Raw genomic sequence first — 23,546 nt, forward strand, 5'->3', positions numbered from 1 at the left:
TGTGTAAAGGTGGTGCCTGCCAGTGCAGGTGCAGTTCATCACTGAGCGTGCTCATGCGTCCTGTATTATGCTAATTAGTAATTATGCCATCCCTGGATGGAGAATTTAGTATTGTAATGAGCAAAGTTCACTCTAGGTTCAGAATTTTAGCCCCAAAACTTGGTGGGTCTGGTCTTCACTGGTTTCTGCTGGTTCTGTGGTCAGGAGCTTCTCTTCTCAACTCCCTGGAACTGCCTGTTGTTATTGTGATTAATCCGTATCAGTCCTACCTTGGTCCTTTCTGCTAGTGCAAGGATCCCTCACATTGTCTTTTATAAGCACACTCAGCTCCCTACTTCCCGCAAACCCCTGTCAATGACCATTCTGTTCTTCATTTTTAAAATGTTGTCATTTCAAAATTGCCATGTAAGTGCAATTGTACAGTTTGTAGCCTTTTGAGATTAACCTTTTTCACGCAGCAGAATCTCCTGGAGATTTACCCAAGCTGTTGAGTGTATCAATAGTTCATTCCTTTTTCTTGCTGAATAGTCTTCCATGGAATGGGTGTACCACTGTTTGTTTGACATTTACCAGGACATCTAGGTTCTTTCCAGGTTTTGGCTATTACGAATAAAGCTGCTGTCAACATTTGTGTATGGGGTTTTGTATGAACGTTAAGTTTTCATTTCTCTGGGATAAATCCCCAAGAATATAATTGCTGGGTCATAAGGTAAACACATGTTTAGGTTTGACACTCTGTTATTTAAATTTGTATCTTCAAACAATAAATTTATGTTCTACTCTTTGGCTTGTAGTAAGCATTGTATTGGTATTTGTTAGATAAATTAAAATAGGCTACTGACTTTTACAATGTGTCTAGGACTGTGTATGAGACAGGGAAGGGAAGGAGATTCAGAGGGTCTGGTGATAGTTTTTGTTTTTAAAAGACATTTAATCTTGGCTCTGGAAATTTAGTGGTTGGAAAGAGGAGCCATTGGACTATGTGCGGTCAGATTATGAAAAGCTTGTAAAAGCTGTGTGGACAGATGTATGGGAAGCAGGGTATAGGGACAGAGTGGAGGTTTGGGAAAAGGATGTCAATGTTGGTGTCACCAGTACCTGAGATTGGGAATTGGATGGTCTTTTGTATTTGAGAAAAATTTAGAAATATTTGAATTTGAAGAAAGGCCATCGTTTTGTATGGAGTGTATGTTTTTGGTCAAAAGTAAAGATCATTGTAGCAATATAATGACCTTAGAAAGGTAATTCTTTACTTGTAAGAAAAGAACAGAATCATGGCATTGCTAGAAAATGGGCTGGTTTTAGTATTTCACCATTGGGGACAAAAAGTTGGACCCTTGGCCAAGTCACATACTGGTTTTCCCAGGCTCTAGGAGGATGCTGGTTCTTCCTGTGGGTTGGGGGTCAGTTTGGTAGAATGCAGTGAAAGCGCACTTAGCATGCTTGAAACCTGGAACAGATCATTTTTCACATTCCTAACCTGTCTATGACAAAGTTATTTTTACTAAAAATCATGTAATCAGCAGTTATTGTTCTCTCGAGTTTTTTCTTTAGTGTGTAAATACTGAAGGCTTGAAAAAGAATACATTTAAGTGTTAAAGGTACTACTCAGAATCAATAAAATATTTCACATCTGAATTATAATTTGTACTTACCAAGCAAAATTATTACATCTTGCAATTTGCTGTTTTACTGTTTTAAATTTTATTTTATTTCATTATTATTTTAAATCTTTTTTGTTGTCATTGAAACATAATTGATTATACATGTTTGTGGGGTACAGAATTGCCTATCAATATTTGTGTACAGTATGTGGTGGTCAAATCAAGATAATTAGTATATTCATCATTACAAAACATAATCATTCTTTGTGCCTATTAATATTTTAAATTTTAAACACAAATAAATGCTCCAAATGGTCACGTAGAGTGACTGAATTGAAGTAACGCAAGTTCTGTTCCTTCATTTTTACAATCGCTGCACTATCGCTGTTTATTTCAACTGTTTAAACTCAAGAACATGTAGTATTATAGGGACTGAAGACACAAACTGTCTAAAGTGGAGTCAAAAGATTCTGAAATTTATGAATTTATTTTCAAAATCAATATGTGTAGCTGAGTTTGAGTTTGCATGTACACTTGCAAAGCTGGGAGTTCTCCAAATGACTTACACATAAATACCATACTTAGTAAAGGATAAGTTATACAAATATGCTCATTTGAAGCTTACGTATATATTATTCAGACTCAACAGTAACCACAATTGTTTAGATCCTAAACCAACGAAGTATTAATTTCTGAGGAGTAGCTTCTCACTGAGATTATTTAGAACTACTTGTGCTTGGTGATAAGAAAAAGCAGGTGACTTTTAAGTAGTTTTTAATCATTGTTTTAAAATTCCCTAGAGACAATACCCTGCCTTATTGCCTGCACTGGGGTAGCCCCACATTGGGTTTTACCACTGATATGGTGGAAAGATCAGGGGCTTTGTGACTTTGGCTGACCCGAATTTGAAGCCCAGCCTCACCAGTTTGTAGCTGCGTGACTCTGGGCACGCTACTTGAATAACTATAGTCAGCTTCTTTATCTGCAAAGTGGTAGAGTTTTGTGTGGTTAATAATATGGTCCATACAAAGTGCCTGGAATAAGGTCTGGTGCACAGTAGGTTCTTAAGAAAGGTGGGTGTCTTCCCTTCTCCATCTGGAATGGGCAATATGTGCTTGTCTCTGGGATAGCCCTGGACCTTGAGGAGGGAGCTCAGGCTGACCAGTCACGGAGCTGCCCCCCTTTTTGTTCTCTTTCTGACATCCACCAGGAAATGCAGCAATTCTGTTTAAGCAGCATTCATGGAGTGACTACACTGACCCCCAAGGGAAGCTTGAACAAACACCAGGGTTTCTGAGATGTGTGCATCAGAATGCCAGCTTGGGTGGGGAGAGCTATTCCGGTCTCTCCTGGCTGAAAGGGTGGGGAATTTCAGGACGATGTGTTGAGCTGTCTATCAGAAGGGTAAACCACAGGAACAACAGTGATTCTCCTTGGCTCGAGGGAAAGAGATTCTGCAGCTGTTTCTCCTAATTGAAGAGGCTTGGTTGTAGTCAAGGCCATTTCAAACCGCTTTCCCCCTCCTTCTCAGCCCATCTTCTCCTCATAGTGATAATTGCCAAGGAATGTCGTGCAGGCCTTTTGGTGGCTTTTGCAAACTTTTTATAGCAGTTAAGGAGGAATTCTTGGTATTCTTATCATGGAAGTACATTTAAATGACCCGGGGAGCCTCTAGGATGACTACTTCACGTAGCATTTTGTGTTGTAAAATGAATCTGTTTCACTTTAAGAGACTGAAGAGAATTCTAAGTCTTATACAGTTTAAGAGCAGTCTAGTTAGGGATGGCTTATTGGGAATATTAGGAGGGAGGCACTTTTTTTTAAATTAAAAGAATTGAAAGCATGTAATAAATCTATCCTAGGAAAGTATCTCATGTTGTAAATAATCTGGGATGCAGATTGTTGGATATAAAATGGAGCTTAAGATTTTATTATTGCAAACCTGATATTCCAGAATGTATTGTATTTTTATAATATTAGATGCATAGCCAATTCATTTCAACTGGAAAATACGTCAGAAAACATATAACTTAATCAAGGTCTAGCTAAAATACTTTTCTTGACTTTATTGCCATCCTGCCAAGAAGAAGGAAAACGTTTTTAGAAAGCAGAATGAATAGTTTTAGAGACAAACATGTGGATCTGAAGCCTTAAAAATACAGAGTAAACACTTGGTAGTCATATGGTTAAATTAATGTGCATCAGCAGGGCCAGCTTCACTGGCAGGTGATCTGTGCAGTTGCACAGAACCCCATGCTTAACCCAGCCTCCTGCTTGGTGTAATGCTCTACTATCACCATTTTGAAATTCTCAATAATTTGTGAACAACGGGCCCCACATTTTCATTTTGCACTGATAATATATACTGGCTACCTGGTAATTCAGCTCAAACTAGCTTTGGACTTTTAAATTTCCAGTCTAATCCTAACTCACTAAATGTTTATCAGCTTTTTCCTCCCCTGTACATGAATTTATGAGGACCAGGCTGATGAACTTTTATTCAAATACATTTTAATTATTTTCAAAGTTGTAAGTATGGTTAAGTGGTATTTTTGAACTTTTAAATTTTGTTGTTAACAATATAAAACTAAAATCCTATTTCTTTCCTAGTTTCTGTTAATATAGGTTCCATATATTTTTGCCAGATACAATCAGATGAAATGAAAGTCTTGTTTCTTTTTTTTTAATTTTTAATTTTTAAATTTTTGTTGATTATACGTATTCATGGGGCAAGAGCTGACTCTCAGCACCTGTGCCCAGGTTGTGGTGAACAAATCAATGCTATCAGCATGCCCACCACCTCATATGGCTATAATTCCCCATGTCCCCCACCCAGCCTCTCTCCAATGCCCCTCTCCTGTTGCTTTGCGTTGCTTTGCTCCCCATGGATTTGTCACCCCACTTCCCTTGGGTGATGGAGACGCAAAGAATTACTCAAAGCCCATCTCTACTGAGCAGTGAGAGATCCCGAAGTGGTTAATCTCCCTTTGGGACGCTCAAGCGAGAGACATCCCTTCCTTGGGAAATTAACACCGAATTGGGGTTCTCTTCCTGCATTTATTTTTCAGACCAGGAAGTTACAGAAAGAGAACAAAGGTGGGGTTATAGTTTAACAGTATAGGCTGGTAACTTTCAGTGAAACAAGCCAGACCACATTCCAGTAGACAATTAAGTGGTCCTATCAACACAAGCTTGATCTTAGCAAACATTCCTTCTTAACAGCAATTTCTCAGTATCTTTACATAACAATCAGTAACTAGTCTGTCTTTGAGCCAGCAACCTGCTGTGCCACAATCCTTATCTTGCAGCAGAGACTTATAGCCTGAAGGAAATTTCCTGTCCTTGCAAGGTCAATATTTGAAACTGCAAGGCTTTGGAAAACCAGGCCCTGTGAAGTACATATGCTTTATAGTATATTCCATACTCTCCCCCTCAAAAAAACTCTTGTTTCTCATATTATTGATAGTGGCTATTGTTGGGGGCTGAGGTTTCAAGGGATTTTCACTTTCTAAGTTTTATAGTTCCGAGTTTAAGTTTTTATAACAAGCAGAGATTATTTTTGTAATTTGGGAAAAAAGAGAAACAATAAAGATTAAGAAAAAAAAAAAAGAAAGAAAACCCCCCCCCACAACCCTGTTCATTTGTTTTTGATTCTGGAAGGCAATCTTGGGGAGCTGGGGATCTGGAGTTCCTATTCTTGAGGGCAATCCCAGGAAAGTTAGTGAAGTTCAGGAAATGGTTTGGCACAAGCTGCAGCGTGGCAGAGGGTGGGCAGGACTGTTTGTGACATAAGCATGCAGTGGGTATTTGTAAACTTGGGGATAGTGTGGGCCTGGCATCCAATTTCACATGAGGCACTGATGGAATTTTAGTTCATTTTTAAGACCTTGGCTATCAATCGCTGTGTTTCTCTGTTTTTCTTTTCTTCTTTTTTTAATGCTCTCCTCACCCCTCAGCAGCAGGTCAGACTCATGTTGCTGTTGGTCAAAGCTGCAGCCTTTGAACCAGGACGGGTCCTTCTCCTGATGCAGGGTCAGGTTCGAAGTGACATAAACAGCTTTGAATTCTAAACCCTTGCTGACATCTCATGCCCGCTGTACAACGTGGCGCTGCTAATGCCCTCCTGCTGCTTGTGAAATGGCCAGAATTTAAATGCGGGGATCAAGAGTCAAAGAATCAGGGGATGACCCTGGCGTTTGATGGTGGATGCTGGCCTCTGAGAGGGCAACCCCTCAGCGTCCTGGGAGCCATGGAGCAGACACCAGCAAAGCTGGGACCAGCCACCTCTGGCCAACTTCTGACTGGCCTGTCTCCAAAAGGGAGCTTCTGCCCTGACACTGGAGGAAGGCAGGTCATCTGTTATTTTTCTCTTTGTGCCATCTGTGGACAGAGATGTTTTGGCCAATGGCTCTGGCAAATCTTAAACATGATTTTAAAGATAAATTACAATTTCAAAAATTGTAAGGTTAAAAGTACAACCAAGTCAAAACCCACTTGAGTTTAAGGGAATGTTTATTTTTGTAACCTGTGTCCCTTAGAGCCCCAGGCTGCTGCAAAGTGGCAGGGGAGGGGGACTGTCCCCTCTAGGTCCACACCACACATCTCCCAGACTTGCTTTGATTTCATCAGCATTATAGTTTAGGTTGCACTTACTATTTCATATAAAGAATGAGTTCATTGCTAAAAAGCAGTAAGTATGAAAACCACGGTATTCAACCAAATTCGCACCATTCTGTTTGACCCTTGGCATCTAAGATCTCTTTTAATTTCACTCATTTGTGTTGATGAGTGAAAACAGATACCAATAGTTGACTATATCGGTCATACCAATATGACAGTAATGAACACTGTCCCTTGTATTTGAGGTAGTTTTTAGGGTGATGGAGCGGTGATTGTGCTGAGCAGGATATTGCCCAGTCATCTGGAAATGGGGCCAAAACTCCACATGGATAACAACGACAAAGCTGTGTGAGCGTATGCTGTGGTTCATCACCTGTCTTAGCATCTCCCACCCGTTTGAGCCTCACGACAACCCCAGGGGTCAGGTCAGGATCTGCTATTGGCCCCATTTTGCGGCGCCTCCAGTTCTCAGTTCAGAGAATAGCTGAATGCTGGGCTGTCCCGCTGGGCCTCCTAAGAGAGCCCCCTTTCCACTTTCAGCTCTCTGCCTCCCAGTTCAGCCCCAGCCCCACTGTAGCCCACCTTCCTCACAGGGAAGGACTGAGGAGGGAGAGAGCAGCTCACGTTTTGGGGGGTGCTGTTTTCTTTGGGGGAAAGGGGCAGGGCTTCCTTTCCCAGCCTCTTGTGAAGACCAGAAACCCAGTGTCTAGGTTCCCAGCTGGACGTGGCTTCATCGGGAGCTGCTCCCTGCCCTGGGCTCCTGGCACAGCAGCAGAAGCTGTGGGGTAGGAACCCCCGCCTCAAGGACAGGCCCCACATGAGCCCCAGGCCCTAGAATTGTGAAGGAGGATAGGTGACAGGAGGGCCACAGCCTGCTGCGACTGACCTTGCTTGGGGAACAAGGAGACTCCTACGTGGGAAGCTTGTCATGAGATACCACCCCTACGGTGGGCATCCAGATTTCCCGTTTCCTCCAGAGGAGCAGCTTGGGATGGAGGCACTTGTTAGTGTCACTGAGCCCGAAGACCGTAGAGGAGGCACTGGGAGTAGCGGGGACGGGAGGGCAAACGTGCGACCAGAGGCTGGCCAGGTGACTTCAGGAGACGTCATTCTTTTCCTTTTGGCTGCCCCTGTCCACCAGGGGCGGGAGCTGTGAGGAGCACAGGCCACGATCCATCGCTCCTTCACTCCAAACCACCACCATGGCGGTGGCTCTTGCCTGGCCTCAGAGGAGGGAAGGAAAAGGGCTTTGAATGAGCTGGGAGACCGAAGTTTTGAAATGAACTGGGCTGAGCCTGAGAAATCTAAATGAGTCTGGGTGACTGAAAGTGACTGGAAAAGTCCAGGAGTTGTGTCAAGATGACCTGAGGAAGCCCACATCAATGGCAAAGGGGACAAGAAGGGTTGGCATACCCAGAGGGGGCAGTTACGGGAAAAACGAAAGCGTTCTCTGTTTTATCCAGTGAACTGAGACCCTCCATAGCCTGCCCCCTTTATTTATCAGTCTGGTCCGGGAAAATCATTCATTTATTCTTACGTTCATCCCACAGCACTTACTGAGTATCACCTGCACACTGTGCTGGGCACAAAGGGTCCAAAGTTTACAAACCTGCTGTCTTCCTGCTGGGATTCTGAATTCCTACACAGGGATCATAGTTTTTTCCTTTCTCTGTCTTCCCTCTGTGTTTGTTGTTGTTACTGACTCAATATTGTAAGCTAATGTGCTGTTGATACACAGCGGGAATTAACCCTGCCTACCCCACAAGAAAGTTTTGGCGTTGTTTCAGATACAGGAAGCTTACTGGCATTGGCAATAATAACCTCATAAAAGGTGACAGGTTCCAAGTATGGAAAAAGCATGTTCATTTTCTTTGTTCCTTTAATTGCATTGTAATGCATTTTCATTAAAATTGTGTTCTGTATTGTCTTGTGTCATTTTTCCAGCAGGTAATGATGTATCAGAGCAAACGAGGTGCTCAGTCACGTTAGTCCATTAACTGTTAGCTAATTGTGTGGCTTTTGGGTAAGTCACATACCAGCTCTGGCCCTCATTTTTGACATTTCTAAGGTATCGTGTATGTGTGTGTGTGTTTGTATATGTGCGGTAGTAGTAGCAGCAGTAGTAATCATTGTGAACAGAGATGGGTCTTTTAAAACTAAAGGTACTTCAATTTAGCAGCTACGGCAACAGTCCAAGCATGGCACGAGAAGGCTCTCTAAAATTTTTCAGTCTTTATTGATTGAGGCTAATAAAAACTGTTCTAGAGACCCCAGTAATTATCTTTCTGTATGTCATAGATGTATACTTTCTCACCTGGACTCCACTGTATAATTCTGTTTCACAGAAACTCTGTTTTTTTCTGTAATTCCCCATCACTTTTATATTGCCTATCTGTTATACTCTCTGTAAAGTACCCTAAAATGTTTGCTAGTCATTCCAGGTCATCCTCACTTTGGCTTCCATAGTTTTTAAGTGTCTTTTCCTTTCTCTGTGAGTGCCTCAGTTTCCCCAAGGCTACCTTTTGTAATGTTTCTTTTGTTCTGTCCACTGTCTTGATTCTTGATCTTTTCTCTCTGCTCTTTAGGACTTTCAGTGTGAGAATCAGAAGACAAGTAGTTGCATACAGGCTGGACTAACAGGGCAGATGCAGAGAAGTGGATTTATGTATACCCATGGGAAGAGCCCTGGCCAAGAGGTCCAGACGGTTGGGTTCACAGATCTGCTACGTGGTCCTAAACATGTCTCTAGCACAAATAACATGCATTAAGCGTTAGTTAGCATTATAACTGTTGCTGGTTATTAGTTAAACTTCCTGGGTCTCAGTTTCCTCCTTGTTAAGTGAGGGACGTGGCTTGGATAATATCCTGAGTCCTTTCCACTCTCACTTTAGGTGCAGTAAGATTAAATTAGGTTACAATCCTGTCTAGGGTAAATCACTAGGGAGCAAAGACCAGGCCTAAATCTCCAGTGTCCCTTGTGATTCTTTGCACACTAAAGGGACAGAGTAGTTATTTAATAGTTTAGTACTGCAACCTGAGCATCTACAGCATTGCTAAGGATATTTTCATTAATTAAATATATGCATTACTGGCAAATTAAAGAATAAAGGAACTAATACTACTCAGTATTTGTATAGTGTTTTAAAAGAGATTTCACATTCATTAATTGAATCTCAGTGTCACAACCATACTCTTAAGTAGGTAGAGCAGATCTAACCCCAGTTTACAGATGAAGAAACTGAAGCTTAGGGAGGTGATTATGTTTTCAGGTTTCCCAGCTAGTAAGTGGCACGTCTGGAACAGAATTGAGTGCTCCTTATTCCTGTGCTAGTGCATTTTCCACTCCACTAAGGGCTGCCTTGTTGGGCTGGTTGGGAACAGTAAGACCTACTTCCTTGTGAAGGCTGATGCTCTTTAGATGTATTAATCCCTAGAAGATGCATGTCCCACAGGCTCATCACCCAGGAACATTATTAGGATGAGGCTCACCCCTCTACCATGAGGACCTGGTTAAGCAGGTCTGTGCCTATGGTTAGAGTCATGGCAATGCTCCTGATCCTACAGATGGGATTTGGGAAGAGCACTTTGGAACTTCTGCCAGGCCTACTGAGTAGGCACTTGAGCCTTGGCATGCTTGGGATTGAGGAATGATGAGAAAACCTTCTAAAGGAAAAGAGAGTATTCCCTGATTCAAGAAGCCCATGAACCTGGGTCTTGTCCATTCTGGGCAGCTAGAAATGTAACCATACCTGCAGTCCTTGGAGAGCAATGAGAATGTTTTATAAAGGAGCAGTTCTTTGGCAGATGTCTCCAGCACTATCGCTGCAGCAAAGAAAGCTGGCCTAGCACTGTCCCATCTGAAACTGCGCTTTGTAGGCATTGCAGCCATGCTGAGCTGGCCATATGGCCACCCAAGCTCTTAGAAGCTGCTGGAGAGGCAAGACACTGAGAATCCCAAGAGCTGCCAACCCCAGGCACCCCTGGAAGATCACATTACTTGAAAGCAGAAAGTAGGACTTGTTGAGAGACCTGCTGATGAGCATAGCTGCAGGCAGCTGTCAGAAGGAGCCGCTGTCCCCAGAGAGCAAGAACTGCTGTTGGGAGCTGTGGGGGGCCCATGGTCACCAGGAGCCACCAGTGGGAGCAGCAGATAGAGTGCCAGGCTGGGGAGTCCTTCCTGGTGGTCCCCAGCCCCACGTAATTCTTGAGGAGGAGCGATGTGGTCCATCTTCCAACACACTTCTCGGGGAAGAGTGAGAAGAATCATTTTTCCATTAGTTGCCTGGTTGGAGACCCAGCAGCTCAGGGTGGGGGCTCCAGCTGGCTTGAGCTGTCTCTTGGTCCTGAAGTCACTTGGTAGAGGGGTAGTCCAGGGAAAAAGGACTACTTTTGTTGTAGGAACCTTCCCAAATGAACTTGAAGAAAATAATATCAGTAATCCAGCAGGTTTTAAAAAACGTGTTATTATGTTGATATTTATTATGTTCTATTATTTCTTATGCTCCATCACTCTTTATGAATTAACTCCCAAATGGAAGTGAATGTTTCCATCTCCTTTCATCACACTATCTATAGCACTTTTGGTCAGTCATTCACAGACATTGGCTGAGTACCTGGTCCAGGCCAGGCCACTGTCAGTTTTTCTTTGTTGTATTTTACTGTGCACATATCTTAGCCTTTCACTAGACTAAAATCCTTTTTATTAAGTCATAATAGATTTGGCTTATGCTACAGCCACAAGTCCCAGAGGCCTAACATAACAAAAATTTATTTCTCCATCATTCATACATCCTGCATGGATTTGGGGGAGAATATTGGAGGGGCTGCTCCACACAGTCCCTCAGGGACCTAGGATGCCTGAGGCTCCACCATCTCGTAGCTGCACTGACTGGAGCATGTGGCCTTCTTGATCACTGGGACAGGGAAAGAGAGTCCTGAAGGGTATCAAACGAGCAATTAAAGGCTTCAGCCTGGAGGTGGCGTCACTTCTGCTCACAACCCATTGGCCAGCACTAATCACAAGGGTCCACTTAACCTCAGTAGGGCGAGGAAGTGTAATCCTCCTTTAGGCCCAGAAGAAAAGCACTGAATAAGGGTCAGCACTGGAAGTCTCTGCACAAGCTTGTTATTATGTTCGTGATGTCTCAGGAAATCTCACATTCTTTATTGTCAAAGGGGGTGGAATGAAAGTGATGAAAAGTGAAGTATAATTGTTAGTTGCCCAGTTTGGAAAAGACTATCTTCTGTGCAGAAGTTTCTGTATTTTCCCTTTCTTAGTGAGGGGAAGGTAGAATGGTAGGTGGTGTTTAGGGTTAGAAACAGCCCTCCAAGCAGGCCCCAGATGTCTCGACCTAGGGCAAGGTTTGAAATAATTTCCTGCCGTGGGACAAGTCCTGTGACTATACTACTACCCCCACACCTGGGCACCAGTGCACCTGGCTTCCCCTGCCCTATGGGCCTGGGTGAGGACAGTCTCAGTTGTGCTGCAGCCAGCATAATTAAAAAATGCATTGTCTACCTTCATTCATTTACCCACCATTGAAAGAGTGTGATTTGGAATTGGGGTAATCTGCATCATTTAATACTGGGAGGTGTAGATAATTCCCTATCTTGGAATGAGGGCACAAGAAAAAGTGGTCAGAATTCAGAAGGCAGTGAGTATTTGAGTATTTGAGTAAGCACATACTTGTTGAATAAATTGCTGGAGTATGGAGTAAAAGGATTTAAAAAATATGGAAAATTTGAATTTGCAAGTGTAAACCGACTGAGCTTTTTTTTTTTTATTATTTGTTTGGATTCTGCATAAAGAAAAGTTTGTTGGCCAGGATGATGTCATGTTTGTCTTGTCCGTACATCCTATGATAGACACCTGCACCAGGGTGGCTGTCTTTAATTGAGACTTTGGGGACAGAGCTGTGTGATGCCTGCTTCATTCTCTTTTCACAGCTCCTTCCATGATGCAAAATAAGGCGTTTAATAAATGATGCAGTCGGTGCAGGCGGTCTGCAGGGACAGTCTTCATGTTTAGTTCACCATACCCTCATACTTTCCTATTTTTTACAAGTACTGGTGGGACCGATCTCATCTTTTTCCTGTATATCTCATAAATATTCTACTGACCCCCTCACCCCTTCAGCTCCCTCCCTGTAGCAAAATTCCATCTGTGCAAATTTCATTTTGTTCTAAGGATGATAATCTGCAGGGAACTTTAAGGAATGTGATGATTTACTTGAATTCTTGGATGACGGACCCTGAGTACCAGCTTCACACACACAGGGCTTACTGTAGACATGAGGTCAATGTCCCCTGGCTGCCTAGAATGTCACCAAGTGTGAACTGGAGAGAGCATAGCCTTTGAGATCTTTCACACCTGATCTGAATCCCACCTCTGTCACTGACTAGTTGTACGACACTGGGGAGTAACTTCAGATCTTGTTCATTTCTGGCCTGTAGTGGACTGTGTTGTCTGTTGCTCAGTCTGCCTGTCATACTTTCCCACCCTCTTCCTCTGGTTTGGGTTCCTTGCGGGGAACACCTTACCCATTCCACGTGGTCCTGCTGGGGCTGTCAATCATGGGTTCGTGAAAGGAGTCTTCCTCACTCACTGGATTGAGGACAGGTGACCCAAAGGACTTTGTTGTGCTGCATCATTCTCAAGCACCCCAGTGAGCATTTCCCCAGGACTAAGAAATGCAGAGAAATACCTCCTGTTGCTCTTGGGCTGCTCTGCAGAGAGGTTGCGAGTCTGAGCTTCAGGCAGCCCTTTAGTCTGCCATTTAGCAATGTCCTTTGAGAATGAAGAAAAACGGAGACAAGCAGAGAAGTGGAGCAGGGGACAGAGGCTTGGCCACATTGCCTCAGCCCCTGAGTGCAGCTGGGTCTGGAGCCGGCCCCACCTCTGATTCCCTAAGCGTAGGAGCCAGCACTTCCTCTTTTTGCTTCAGCGACTTTGGGTTGGGTTTCTGTCACATGCAATGAAAAGGGTTTGAATACAAGTATCATTATCACCCTCTAGTTTTTAAAACGCTTTGAATTTTATAAGCAATATGTGAATTCATAATTATAAACACTCAAAGGCCTAAGTGTTTCCTTACAAGTATTGAGCAGTAAGCAGAGGGCTCTGTCATTCTGCACATCTGCCCAATAGGAGTCCCCTTTCCAAAAGTGTAATGACTGAGAGCAGTTTGGGGTAGGTACTTTCAGCCCTTTTCCTTTGAATCTACATCCATGTATATGTATATACACATGCATAATTTATTTTTTAACATATAGAATAACATTATGTGTACTGTTCTATTACTTTTTACAGGTTTTTTTTTTGAGATCTTTGCTGTTAGTGCATATAGTTCTGCTACATTCTTAGTAAAGACTTCGTGGTATTTGATAGCATGGATAATTTTCTTAAGTTAACCTCCGTTGATGGACATTTACTTGTTATGGCCTTGTCTTTTTCTTTGTTACGACAGGGCAGCAGTGAGAAAGTTTGTGTGTGTTTTCTTGCATACATATGGAGATATATCTGTAGGTGGAGCCTTCTAAAAGAATGGCTGAGTCATAGGACATATACCTGAAACATCTTGGTAGATTCTGCCAAATCGTGTTCTTAAAAGGCTGTTCTGGTTCGCGCTCCCACCTGCACAGTGGTGTGTTTGTTTCCCGTGCCCTCACCAGCACCGGCGGTGAGCACACTTCAATTTTCCTAACCCCTAAAATGAAGAATGCAAGGCGGTTCCTGTGCGGTCCTCTGAACACCGGCAAGGTGAGCACCCTTCTTGCATTTCCCCTTCTGTTAACTGCTACTCACGGTTTTTGCTTTTTAAAAATGTGGTTGTTGGTCTTTTTCTTATTGACTTGAGTAAATTCCTGTGTATCACAGATCTCAACGCCATGCTATTGATGTTATAAATATTTTCCCTTAGGTACTGCTTTTAGTTTTGTTTATTTTTATCTCTTGGGTAGGTGTGTGTGTGTAGTTTTAGGTTTTGTTTTTGTTTCTCTTCGATCAGGTAGATGTTCTAAATTTTTGTGAATTCAAATCCATCAGTCTTTTTCTTTATGGCTTCTGAAGTTTGTGTCTTGCTTGGGCAGGCCTTTCCCATCTCAGATTATAGTTTCTCCTTTGTGTATTTTCTTAAAGTTAGATATTTTATCCGGTACTGTCATTTTCATCTTAGTTTCTTCATCTGTAAATGAAGACTATAAAATGTACTTCAGTGAGCTAATTTGGTAAGGGGTCCTGTCTCCCTCTCCCCACCCCCACACCTTTCCAGTCACTGAATTCACAAGTCTGCTTCATTCCTAGTGGAGTTCTCGGGTCTGTTTCTTTGATGCCAAGGGATTTGGGCACAATGTTTGGGACTCTTATGTCCACCCTGCCCCCAGCTTGTGGCTAGTGCCCAGGACCCCACACCACTGTTGCTGTCCTGGAAACGTGACATTCTTCTCATATCTGCTATCTTAGTTTGCAGCACAGCCTTGGGAGTCAAACATATTCTCAGGCCAAAAACGTTGGGTTCATCCTGGACTCTTACCTCTCTCCCCACATCCCATCCATCAGCAGATCCTCTCAGCTCTACCTGAAGATGCATTCAGAATCTGACCACTTCCCACCACCACCTCTGCTACCACCTGGGCCAGGCCACATGGCCTTTCACTCAGACTGCTGCAGCGTCTGTCCCTCCCTGCCCCTGTGTTCTGCTCCCTCACAGCTGCCAGAGTGACATTTTAAAAATGCAAGACCATTCATTCCCCTTCTCTGCTCAAAATGCCCCAGACCTTCCCAATGTTACTCAGAATAGAATCCAGAGGCCTTGCTGTGGCCCAGGAGATACTCTGGTTTCCATCTTCATGTCCTCTTGTTTTATTTCCTGGCCTTTCCTTGACATGCTTCCCGTTGGGGATCTTGCTGTCCCTCGGGTATCCAGGGCCTTTGCTCCGTTCTGTCTGGAGCCCTGTCCTTCCAGATGCCTGTGGCTCAGCCCTTACTTCATGCAGTGCTGCTCAATCGCCACCTTACCCAGAGGCCGTCCCTGGCCCCTTCTCAAGCAGTCCCGCCTTCGTCCCCCTTCACTCTCTGTCCCTTTTCCTTCTTCAGTTTTTCTCCTAGGACTTATCATTGCCTGACACATTATACATTTTTTGTATATTTTTCTGTGTTTCGTACAGGAATGTAATTTCCAGAGAAGAGACTTTGTTTTGTTCCTTGCTGAATGACTCTCCAGCCCCTAGAGCAATGCCTGACATGTAGATGTCCCTCATCTGTCTGTTGGATGAATATAGAAATGTCAGACCTGGGACAGCCTGCTGTTAGAACATTGGCTGCCTTCTCATGGGTCAGCCGTGGAGTGGGCATTGTGAACATTTGCTCTCATTTTACTGCTGTTTCCCGTGGGCCCTGGTAAGTTCTGCCATGGTTAGACAGGTGTGTGTGTGTGTGTGTGTGTGTGTGTGTGTGTGTGTGTGTGTGTGTCATGTTTGGATCTGTCCAGGCATGGGCCTCCCAACAGTAAAGGCCCTGCCTTTTCACCCAACCAAAGAGCAAATCAGCCAGCTCTTCTTCCCTAATTGGCGTCGTCTTCAAAAACAACCTGTGGCTTCCACCTCTGGTTTTGCTTGTGAAAGCGTCTCCCTGCCTCTCATGAAACATTTAGTGGAGCCATGTATTTCGATCTCCCTACACCTTCTCATTTCACCAAGCTATAAAATGAAGGCCTAAAAATAGGTGCAATAAGCAGATTAAGGCCTTTTATCACAGAGCTTCCCTCCCAACTTCACCTACCGCCCAGAGCACTTGAGAGCAGAGCAATCTCTGGGGAAGAGCATCCCTGTGCCCTCAGAGCTTGGAATGAAGCATACTGGGGTGCTGGGGATGGGTGGGCAGAGCTTTATCTTCTCTCCCAGTGGAGGCTGGGAGGTTGCCCCCCCTAGGCACCTGCACTGCCTTTTCTCTGCCTTTGATTAATTTGGGGGGGGAGGGGAGGAGGCTGTAGTTTGGAGCAATTAAGTTAGTTGTATTAGAAATGACTGTTTCTTCTGATGACAGTGTTACCTCTACAGAGACTTGTCTCTTACTTGCTGTCAGTGTTTAATTACAATTGTCAGGTAAGATGATTAGAAATGATTAATAGAAAGATGTATTTCAAGCATAATAGCAGGCATTTTTTAAGTTGATTTTTTAATAGACTTTATTTTTTAAAGCAGTTTAGGTTCATAGCGAAATTGATAGGAAGGTACAGAGATTTCCCATATACCCCCTTGCACCTGCAGATAGCTTCTCGCATTATCAGCATTTCCCTACCAGGGTGGGGCATTTTTTACAATTGATGAACCTACGCCAACACATCATTATAACCTCGAGCCCGTACTTTACATTAGGGCTCACTCTTAGTGGTGTACATTGTATGGGTTTGGACAAATGTATAATGACATGTCTCCAACATTATAGCATCATACAGAGCGGTGTCACAGCCCTAAGATGAAATTAAATTTTAATTACACAAGTAAAATATGAATACATCCTCCTTTAAAATGTCAAAATATTACATATAAAGCTAAAGTCTCTTTTTCCCATCACTCCTAAGTCTCAGATCCTGACCCATAATTAATCACTGTTATTAGCTTGTTTGTATTTTTCCAGATGTGTCCCAGGTAATCCTGGGGCACAGGGTGATAATACTAATTACACCTCTGGTACTATGGACAAAAGAGCTCTAGGGCCAGGGCATGCACGGGGAGCTACACATCAATTGGCTCACCTAATCCTGCCAGCAACCCTATAAGGTAGGAGGTGAGTACCATTTGGCTAATAACAGTTTTGTTGAGATACATCACATACGTAAAATTCACCCTTTAGAAGTATACAAGTCAGAGGTTTTTATATGTTCACAGAGTTGCACATCCATCACCACTGTCCAATTCCAGAACATTTTCATACCCCAAAAAGAAACTGCATACCTGCTAGCAATCGCTCCCCACCACCTCCCCGTGCCCATCCCTAGCAACCACTGCTCTACTTTCTGTCTCTATGGATTTGCCTGATCTGGACATGCCATATGAATGGAAGAATACAATAGGTGGCCTTTTGTGGCTGGTTTCTGTCACTTAGAATAATGTTTTGTTTTGTTTTGTTTTTTTAAAGCATGCATACTCTTTATTTATTTATTTATTTATTTGTGTGTGTGTGTGTGTGTCTTTTTCGTGACCGGCACTCAGCCAGTGAGTGCACCGGCCAGTCCCATATAGGATCCGAACCCGCGGCGGGAGCATCGCCGCGCTCCCAGCGCTGCATGCTACTGAGTGCGCCACGGGTTCGGCCCAGAATAATGTTTTTAGGGTTCTTCCATGTTGTAGCTGTATCAGTACTTTTTTTTATGGCTGAATAATATTTCATTGTATGATAGACCACATTTTGTTTATCCATTTTTATTTTTTTATGGCTGAATAATATTTCATTGTACGATAGACCACATTTTGTTTATCCGTTTATCAGTTGAAGCACATTTAGATAATTTCCACTTTTTGGCTATTATGAATAATGCTGCTATGAACACTCATGTGTAAGTTTTTGTGTGGATGTATGTCTTCAGTTCTCTTGGGTATATACCTGGGAGTGGAATTCCTGGGTCATATGGTATCTCTGCATTTAACATTTTGAGGAGCAGCCAAACTATTGTCCAAAGTGGCTCATCGTTTTACAGTGCTGCCAGCAATGAACGAGGATTGCAATTTCTCCACATTCTTGCAATGCTTATTATTGTCTGTCTTTTTAATTGTAGCCATTCTAGTGGGTGTGAAGGGGAATCTCATCATGGTTTTGATTTGCATTTCCTTAATGACTAATGATGAACATCTTTTCATGCGCTTGTTGGCCATTCGCATATCTTCTTTAGAGGAGTGTCTATTCAGACCCTGTGCCTATTTTTTAACTGGGTTATTGTTGAGTTTGTTACCCTATTGTACAGATGATCATGGCCCTTCCTCTGTGGCAGTGAACAGGGAAAGCAGAATTATGTGATTCTCAACTCACATGAAATTTTTCAAGAGTTGGGACTGAGTTTTACTTTGATTGCAGGCTTTTCTCCTCTCCCGTGTCTAAATAATAATAGCACCATTAATTTCTAGTATGTGCCAGGCACTTTATATGGACTCTACTCTTTTAAAAATCTCTGCAGAAACGGAGGCTCCAAAAGGTTACATTACTAGACCAAAGTTATACAGTAAGAGAGCAAGCCAGTGTCCAAATCAGGTCTATTGACTTCAGAGCCTGTGTTCCTCCCCGCCCCTACTTTGCCATCAATGCCATAAAAAGAGACCATCGAATCCCATCTGCCAGGGTTTGTGCAGAGTTGGGTTTTTGCTATGGCAGAGATAAAAAGCTGATGCTGGGACTTCAAGCTAGTGATGTTTCGGAATGTGCCACACCAGCCTACATATAAAACATCTGCTGCAACAGGTCGCAGGCTGCTCAAGTTGCAATTGCTCAAAGCTGGGAGCCGTAGGACTGAAGTGGCTTTGCAGTGAAATTGTCACTTTGTTGAAGGAGGGAGCCTAACGGTATTTCCCGAGGCCTCATCTTTTACCTGCTGCTTTGCAAGAGTGCTTAATCAGGATTTTCTCAGTTCTGTTTCTGGAGGCAAAGGAAGGATCACTGAATCACTTTAGAGTTGTGAATGGGGAAAAGGGGCTGGTTATTCAGACTGCCCAGTGTTCTTCCATTGAATCTTTGGCTTCTCCTCCCACACAGCCACCATGAAATGCACAGTAATATCCCTGCAGCCTTGGGTGTGCTGCGTCGTATTGTTGCCCTGCAGTGGTCTGGCACTTCAAGACTTAGAGAGGGTGCATTCTTTCTCTGTAGCCAAAGTAGATATTTTTGCTGTGTGTGAATCATCTGAGGAGTGAGAACAGCAGGAAAGGAAGGCAGGATCACAATTATCACCCAAAAGCATTTATCAAACACCTACTCTAAGTGCACCGATTTACTAAGGCAGCACCTGGCAGCCTTGGTTCTGGTTCACTGCCCCCATCCCCACACCCCCCGACCCCTCGCCAAGAACTTAACCTCTCAGACCCTGATTGCACTCCTAGCATGTGCTGGGTGTTCAGGGATGAGGCTCAGTCTTTGTCCTCAAGAAGTTTAAAGTCTTTGGGTGGAGAAATGTATGTGGACCACCACTGTAAGGTGACACACACTCTGTGAACTTGGGCAGTCGCTGCCCTTTCCCATCTTCCCAGCAGGATAATCATTCTTACCTTGTTTAATTCACAAGGAATGTCTGTGAGTGAACAAGACTGAGAATGTGCCAGACCTGAATGTGCTAGCAGCTCTAACATTTTGGGGGTCAGGGATCCCTTTCACAAGCCGATGAAAGCTTGGGACTTTCACCTCAGAAAATTACTCTGGAGCACACACCCACATGATTTTGCAAACAATTTCAATTTCACGGTTCTTATGGATATTATGAAACCCTGCAGGGACCTGTAGGTTAATAACACCTGTTTCAGAGCTTATTCGTCCCAGATTAATGCACATTACTATTAATTTACATTACTATTATTAAGAATACTATTTTCCCTTAGTTATTTCTAAATAAAAACCTTTCTCCTTAAAAAAAAATCATTTGCTAAATGTTCCTTTTAACTAGTTGTTATCTAGATTCATGAACTCTAAGGATAAAGCAAAAGCAAGGCAATCTGATTGGCCAGCTCTTTCTTCTGTTCATGTGTATATGTTTAAAATCAAATGGAAAACAACTGCAGAGAAGCAGACTTTAATATATCTGTATATACATGGACAAAGCTCATAAATCTGGCTTGTAGGTATGACATCTCACTTGCCTGTGTATTTTGGGGGCTGCAGAGCCCACAGAGCTGTTTGGGGAGCAGTGTTAAATCTGCTGCTTTTGTAAACCTAATTTAATGCACAAAGCTGGGGTGACGTGTGTAGGAGGCTGAGGGCATTGGCCACACTGGGTTCCCTGAGACAGGAGGCAGGATTGACAGCCACAGCTTGGTGTCTGAGTTGGGGGTGGAATCTGCTGCGTGTGCAGACTCCTTCCTGTCCGCTGCTCCCCATCCTGGCAGGCATTGGTGCTGGGCAGAGGGACGGCATCACCGTCTTGGGGGCGGATGTGCTGTTGGCCGCCCTGTCTGCCCGCTCCTGCTTGAACTCTCTCTCTGGGCTCCCCCACCCCACTCCCTGTTTCCCTGACACAGCCCCTCGACCAGCCTCTCGGTGGAATGTCCTGTCCCGGGACGAATTACATCACTGCTGTCCAGCCTCCTGCTCCTGATGTCTGGTTTGGCTCTGACCATGAAAGGGTTCTGGCTTGGGTTTCAGGGCTGCTGTGGCTGTCTCTGTCCTAGGTGGCCTGCCTCAGAGTTGGAGATGGTAAGGTCATGATACCTCCCAGCATCTATACAGCGTCATATTTTTTCCCATACCGAAGCATTTTCTAAGATCTCCCCTAATCCTCCCATGGCATGGGCTGCTGTTCAAAGCATCAGCATCGAGTGAGGCCCTCTCTTCACTTGTCTGCAGGTCTCAGGCTAGTCTGCCTTGTGGTCTAGTGGATCGAGGCAGGACCACTGCATGCCCAGGTGAGTTGCACTGATGCCACAGCTTAGTGATTAACCTTGGCTCCTCCACTGGCTGGATATGGGATCATGAACAAGTGACATCCTCTCAAAACTACTTGGTCTCTTCATCTGTGAGGTGAAAATCACACCTACTTCCTTGGGTTTATGTGAAGATTAAATGACATTGCAGAGGGACTACAAAGTTAAGGGGTCCCTAAGACCACACTCAGGTGCAATAATTTGTTAGAGAGACTTATAGAACTTATTGGAGGCTGTTGTAATCATAGTTATGATTTCTTACAGTGAAAGGATACAGGTTAAAATAAAGGAAGAGGTACACAGGGCAGAGCCCAGGAGAGTTCCACACCTGGACCTTCCAGTTGTCCTGTTCCAGTGGGATTGCGCAAAGGGCTAACTTCTCCTGGCAATGGTGTGTGACAGTACACGTGGAGTATCGCCAAACAGGGAAGCTCACCTGAGCCTTGGTGTCCAGAGTTTTATTGGAGCTCAGTAACGTAGACATGGTTACATAAATTACATAAATCACATAATTAGACTATCTGCTGGTCCAAGGCCCCCACTCTTATCAGGCAGGACAATCCAAGGACTTGGGGGTATTGCTTCTCAGACGAGGGGAGGACAAAGGCCAGATCTCTCTTTAGGTAAGAATAATTCTTTGCTAGACAGGGATGGTCCTTCAGACAGTGCCTGGTGCAGGGTAGACTTCAGTGAATTGCTGTGAGCACTCATATTTATGTTCCAGGGTGAAGGTAGGTGGGTGGAGGCAGCTTTGATTTTCTTTGTTTCTCTGTTCTCTCTAATTATGTCTGTGGTCTTGGGAGGGTGTCACTCACCTTGCTATTTGACGTTAATATCAGGGTGTGTTTTTGTCAGACAATGATGCCTCTTGTTCATGTGGTGCTTTAGACCTGTCAGGCTCACAGGTGCTTGTCTGACCTCACGACAACCCAATGAGATGGGGAAACAAGTATCATTATCCCAGTTTACAGGTGAGGCAGGTGACATTGTAGGAGGCTTGCTGAGTTGCCATTCAGGAGGGATGAAGGCAGCTGCCCCTGGGTACCTTTCCACCTCCTCCTGCTGAGAGATGCTGCCCTGTTTATGCCCACAGCCTTGAACCAGATGGCCTGGGTTCAGATCCAGTCTCTGCCACACCCAGGCCATGTGATCTTGGGCAGATTCCTTTACTGCTCTCCTGCCCGATAGGATTGTATGAGAGTCGCGTGAGATAAAACCAGTATCTCCCGATACTGTTAGCTGACGTGGAGTATTGGTACTAAGAGCGACACTTGTCCACTATAGTTACTACTGCTGCGACGACAGCAGTAACTTCTTCAAGCATTTTGCTAGGTGCGTGAGAAATTCAAAACGAGCAGTTTCTTGAAGACATAAAAGGCAATTTGTAGCACAACTGTTAATCCTTTTTAGATAATAGCCAGATAATTATCTAAATAGCCTATAAAACAATGTCCCCAAAGCGCCTTCTCGCTGAGGGGTGTCTTTAATTTCAGTTACTGGTACCCTTCCTGCCTCTCCTCCTCACTAGTAAACCCCAACACTTCCTTCAAATCCCAAGTCCTTCCTGACCCCAGTGGAGGTTCACACCCCTTATTTATCCTTTCCTTTGAAGCATTTATCAACTCATGGTTTCACGTTTATTTGACAATTTGAATAAGATTTACATCTCCTTGGCTAAGAGCCCTGTGAGGGCAGAAGCTGAGATCACATCTCCCAGATCCAGCAGCTGCTGCCACATGCGATGCAGACGTAGAGGCCAGGTGGGATCTCCTAGAGGCTCCAGGTCTCGGTTCCCGGATGTCCTCCCTTGCTTTGGAGAACACTGGCCCTATGCCCTGGCTGCCATGTACCAGTCCCAAGGGGACTGCCCCCATCTGCATCCTAATAGGACGGTGGAATGCTCCAGAGATGCTCTCCTGACTTCTTCTCTCTGGGGAACATTAATGCCATTTTCTGGGACATGTGTTTTCCTGATGGCACTTTAACACGGCAGGGTAGAGGCAACGCCTCTATGGCAAAGATTTACACACACGCAAATTGAAGGCTTCCAATTTTAACCTCATTAATCCTGGCTTGGAGTACCCCCTTCCCTGGGTGTCTAACTTCAGGACGCCCCCACCTCTTCCACAGGTCCTGCAGGCAGAAGTGAACACGGCTTGCTCGGGGGCTGAGGAATCCTTTTCCAGCCTAGGAGAGGGAGGCAGCTTTGTGTGGCCTCTGGAATCAGACGGGGTGGGGTTCTCCTTCTGAATGTGCTATTGACATCCCTGGCCTTCAACAAGCTGTTAGATGCTAGGAACTTCGCCTGTCACATGGGCAGAGTGCACAGCCCAGGGTCAGCCCTCAGACCGTGACAGCATATCCTCCTTTCCAAAGCTCATTGCAGGGGAGGGAGTGTCCCCTCTCCAGTCTTTCTCAGATCTCCGAGTAGTGAGGACAATGAGCTTCTTCCCTTCCCTCTCTCCTCTTCCCAGTTAAAACAACAGCACAAGGGCAAAGTCACACGAGAGGCTGGCAGGCAGGGAAGCAGGAGGAAGCGGGAGGGGGGCATCCTTTCTAGCTCCATCCCACCTCCTCTCACCCCCACGTGAAATGCCCCATCCCCTCCTGCTTGGAGAGTACCCGTAGGACCAGTCGCCCCCTCCTATGGCACCGATGTGGATCCAGTGTGCTAGATCTCTTCGTCAGCTGTGGGACTTACAGGCT

The 23,546-nt window shown here is 44.3% G+C and overlaps 1 protein-coding gene across 2 annotated transcripts in view; it reads left to right on the forward strand.

Annotated features, from left to right (window-relative positions):
- Nucleotides 1-23,546, forward strand: part of RBM20 (RNA binding motif protein 20) — a 167,618-nt gene that overhangs the window by 48,924 nt on the left and 95,148 nt on the right. The window lies entirely within an intron of this gene.

This window comes from Cynocephalus volans, chromosome 7 (genome assembly GCF_027409185.1).
Source record: "Cynocephalus volans isolate mCynVol1 chromosome 7, mCynVol1.pri, whole genome shotgun sequence".
NCBI lineage: Eukaryota > Metazoa > Chordata > Mammalia > Dermoptera > Cynocephalidae > Cynocephalus > Cynocephalus volans.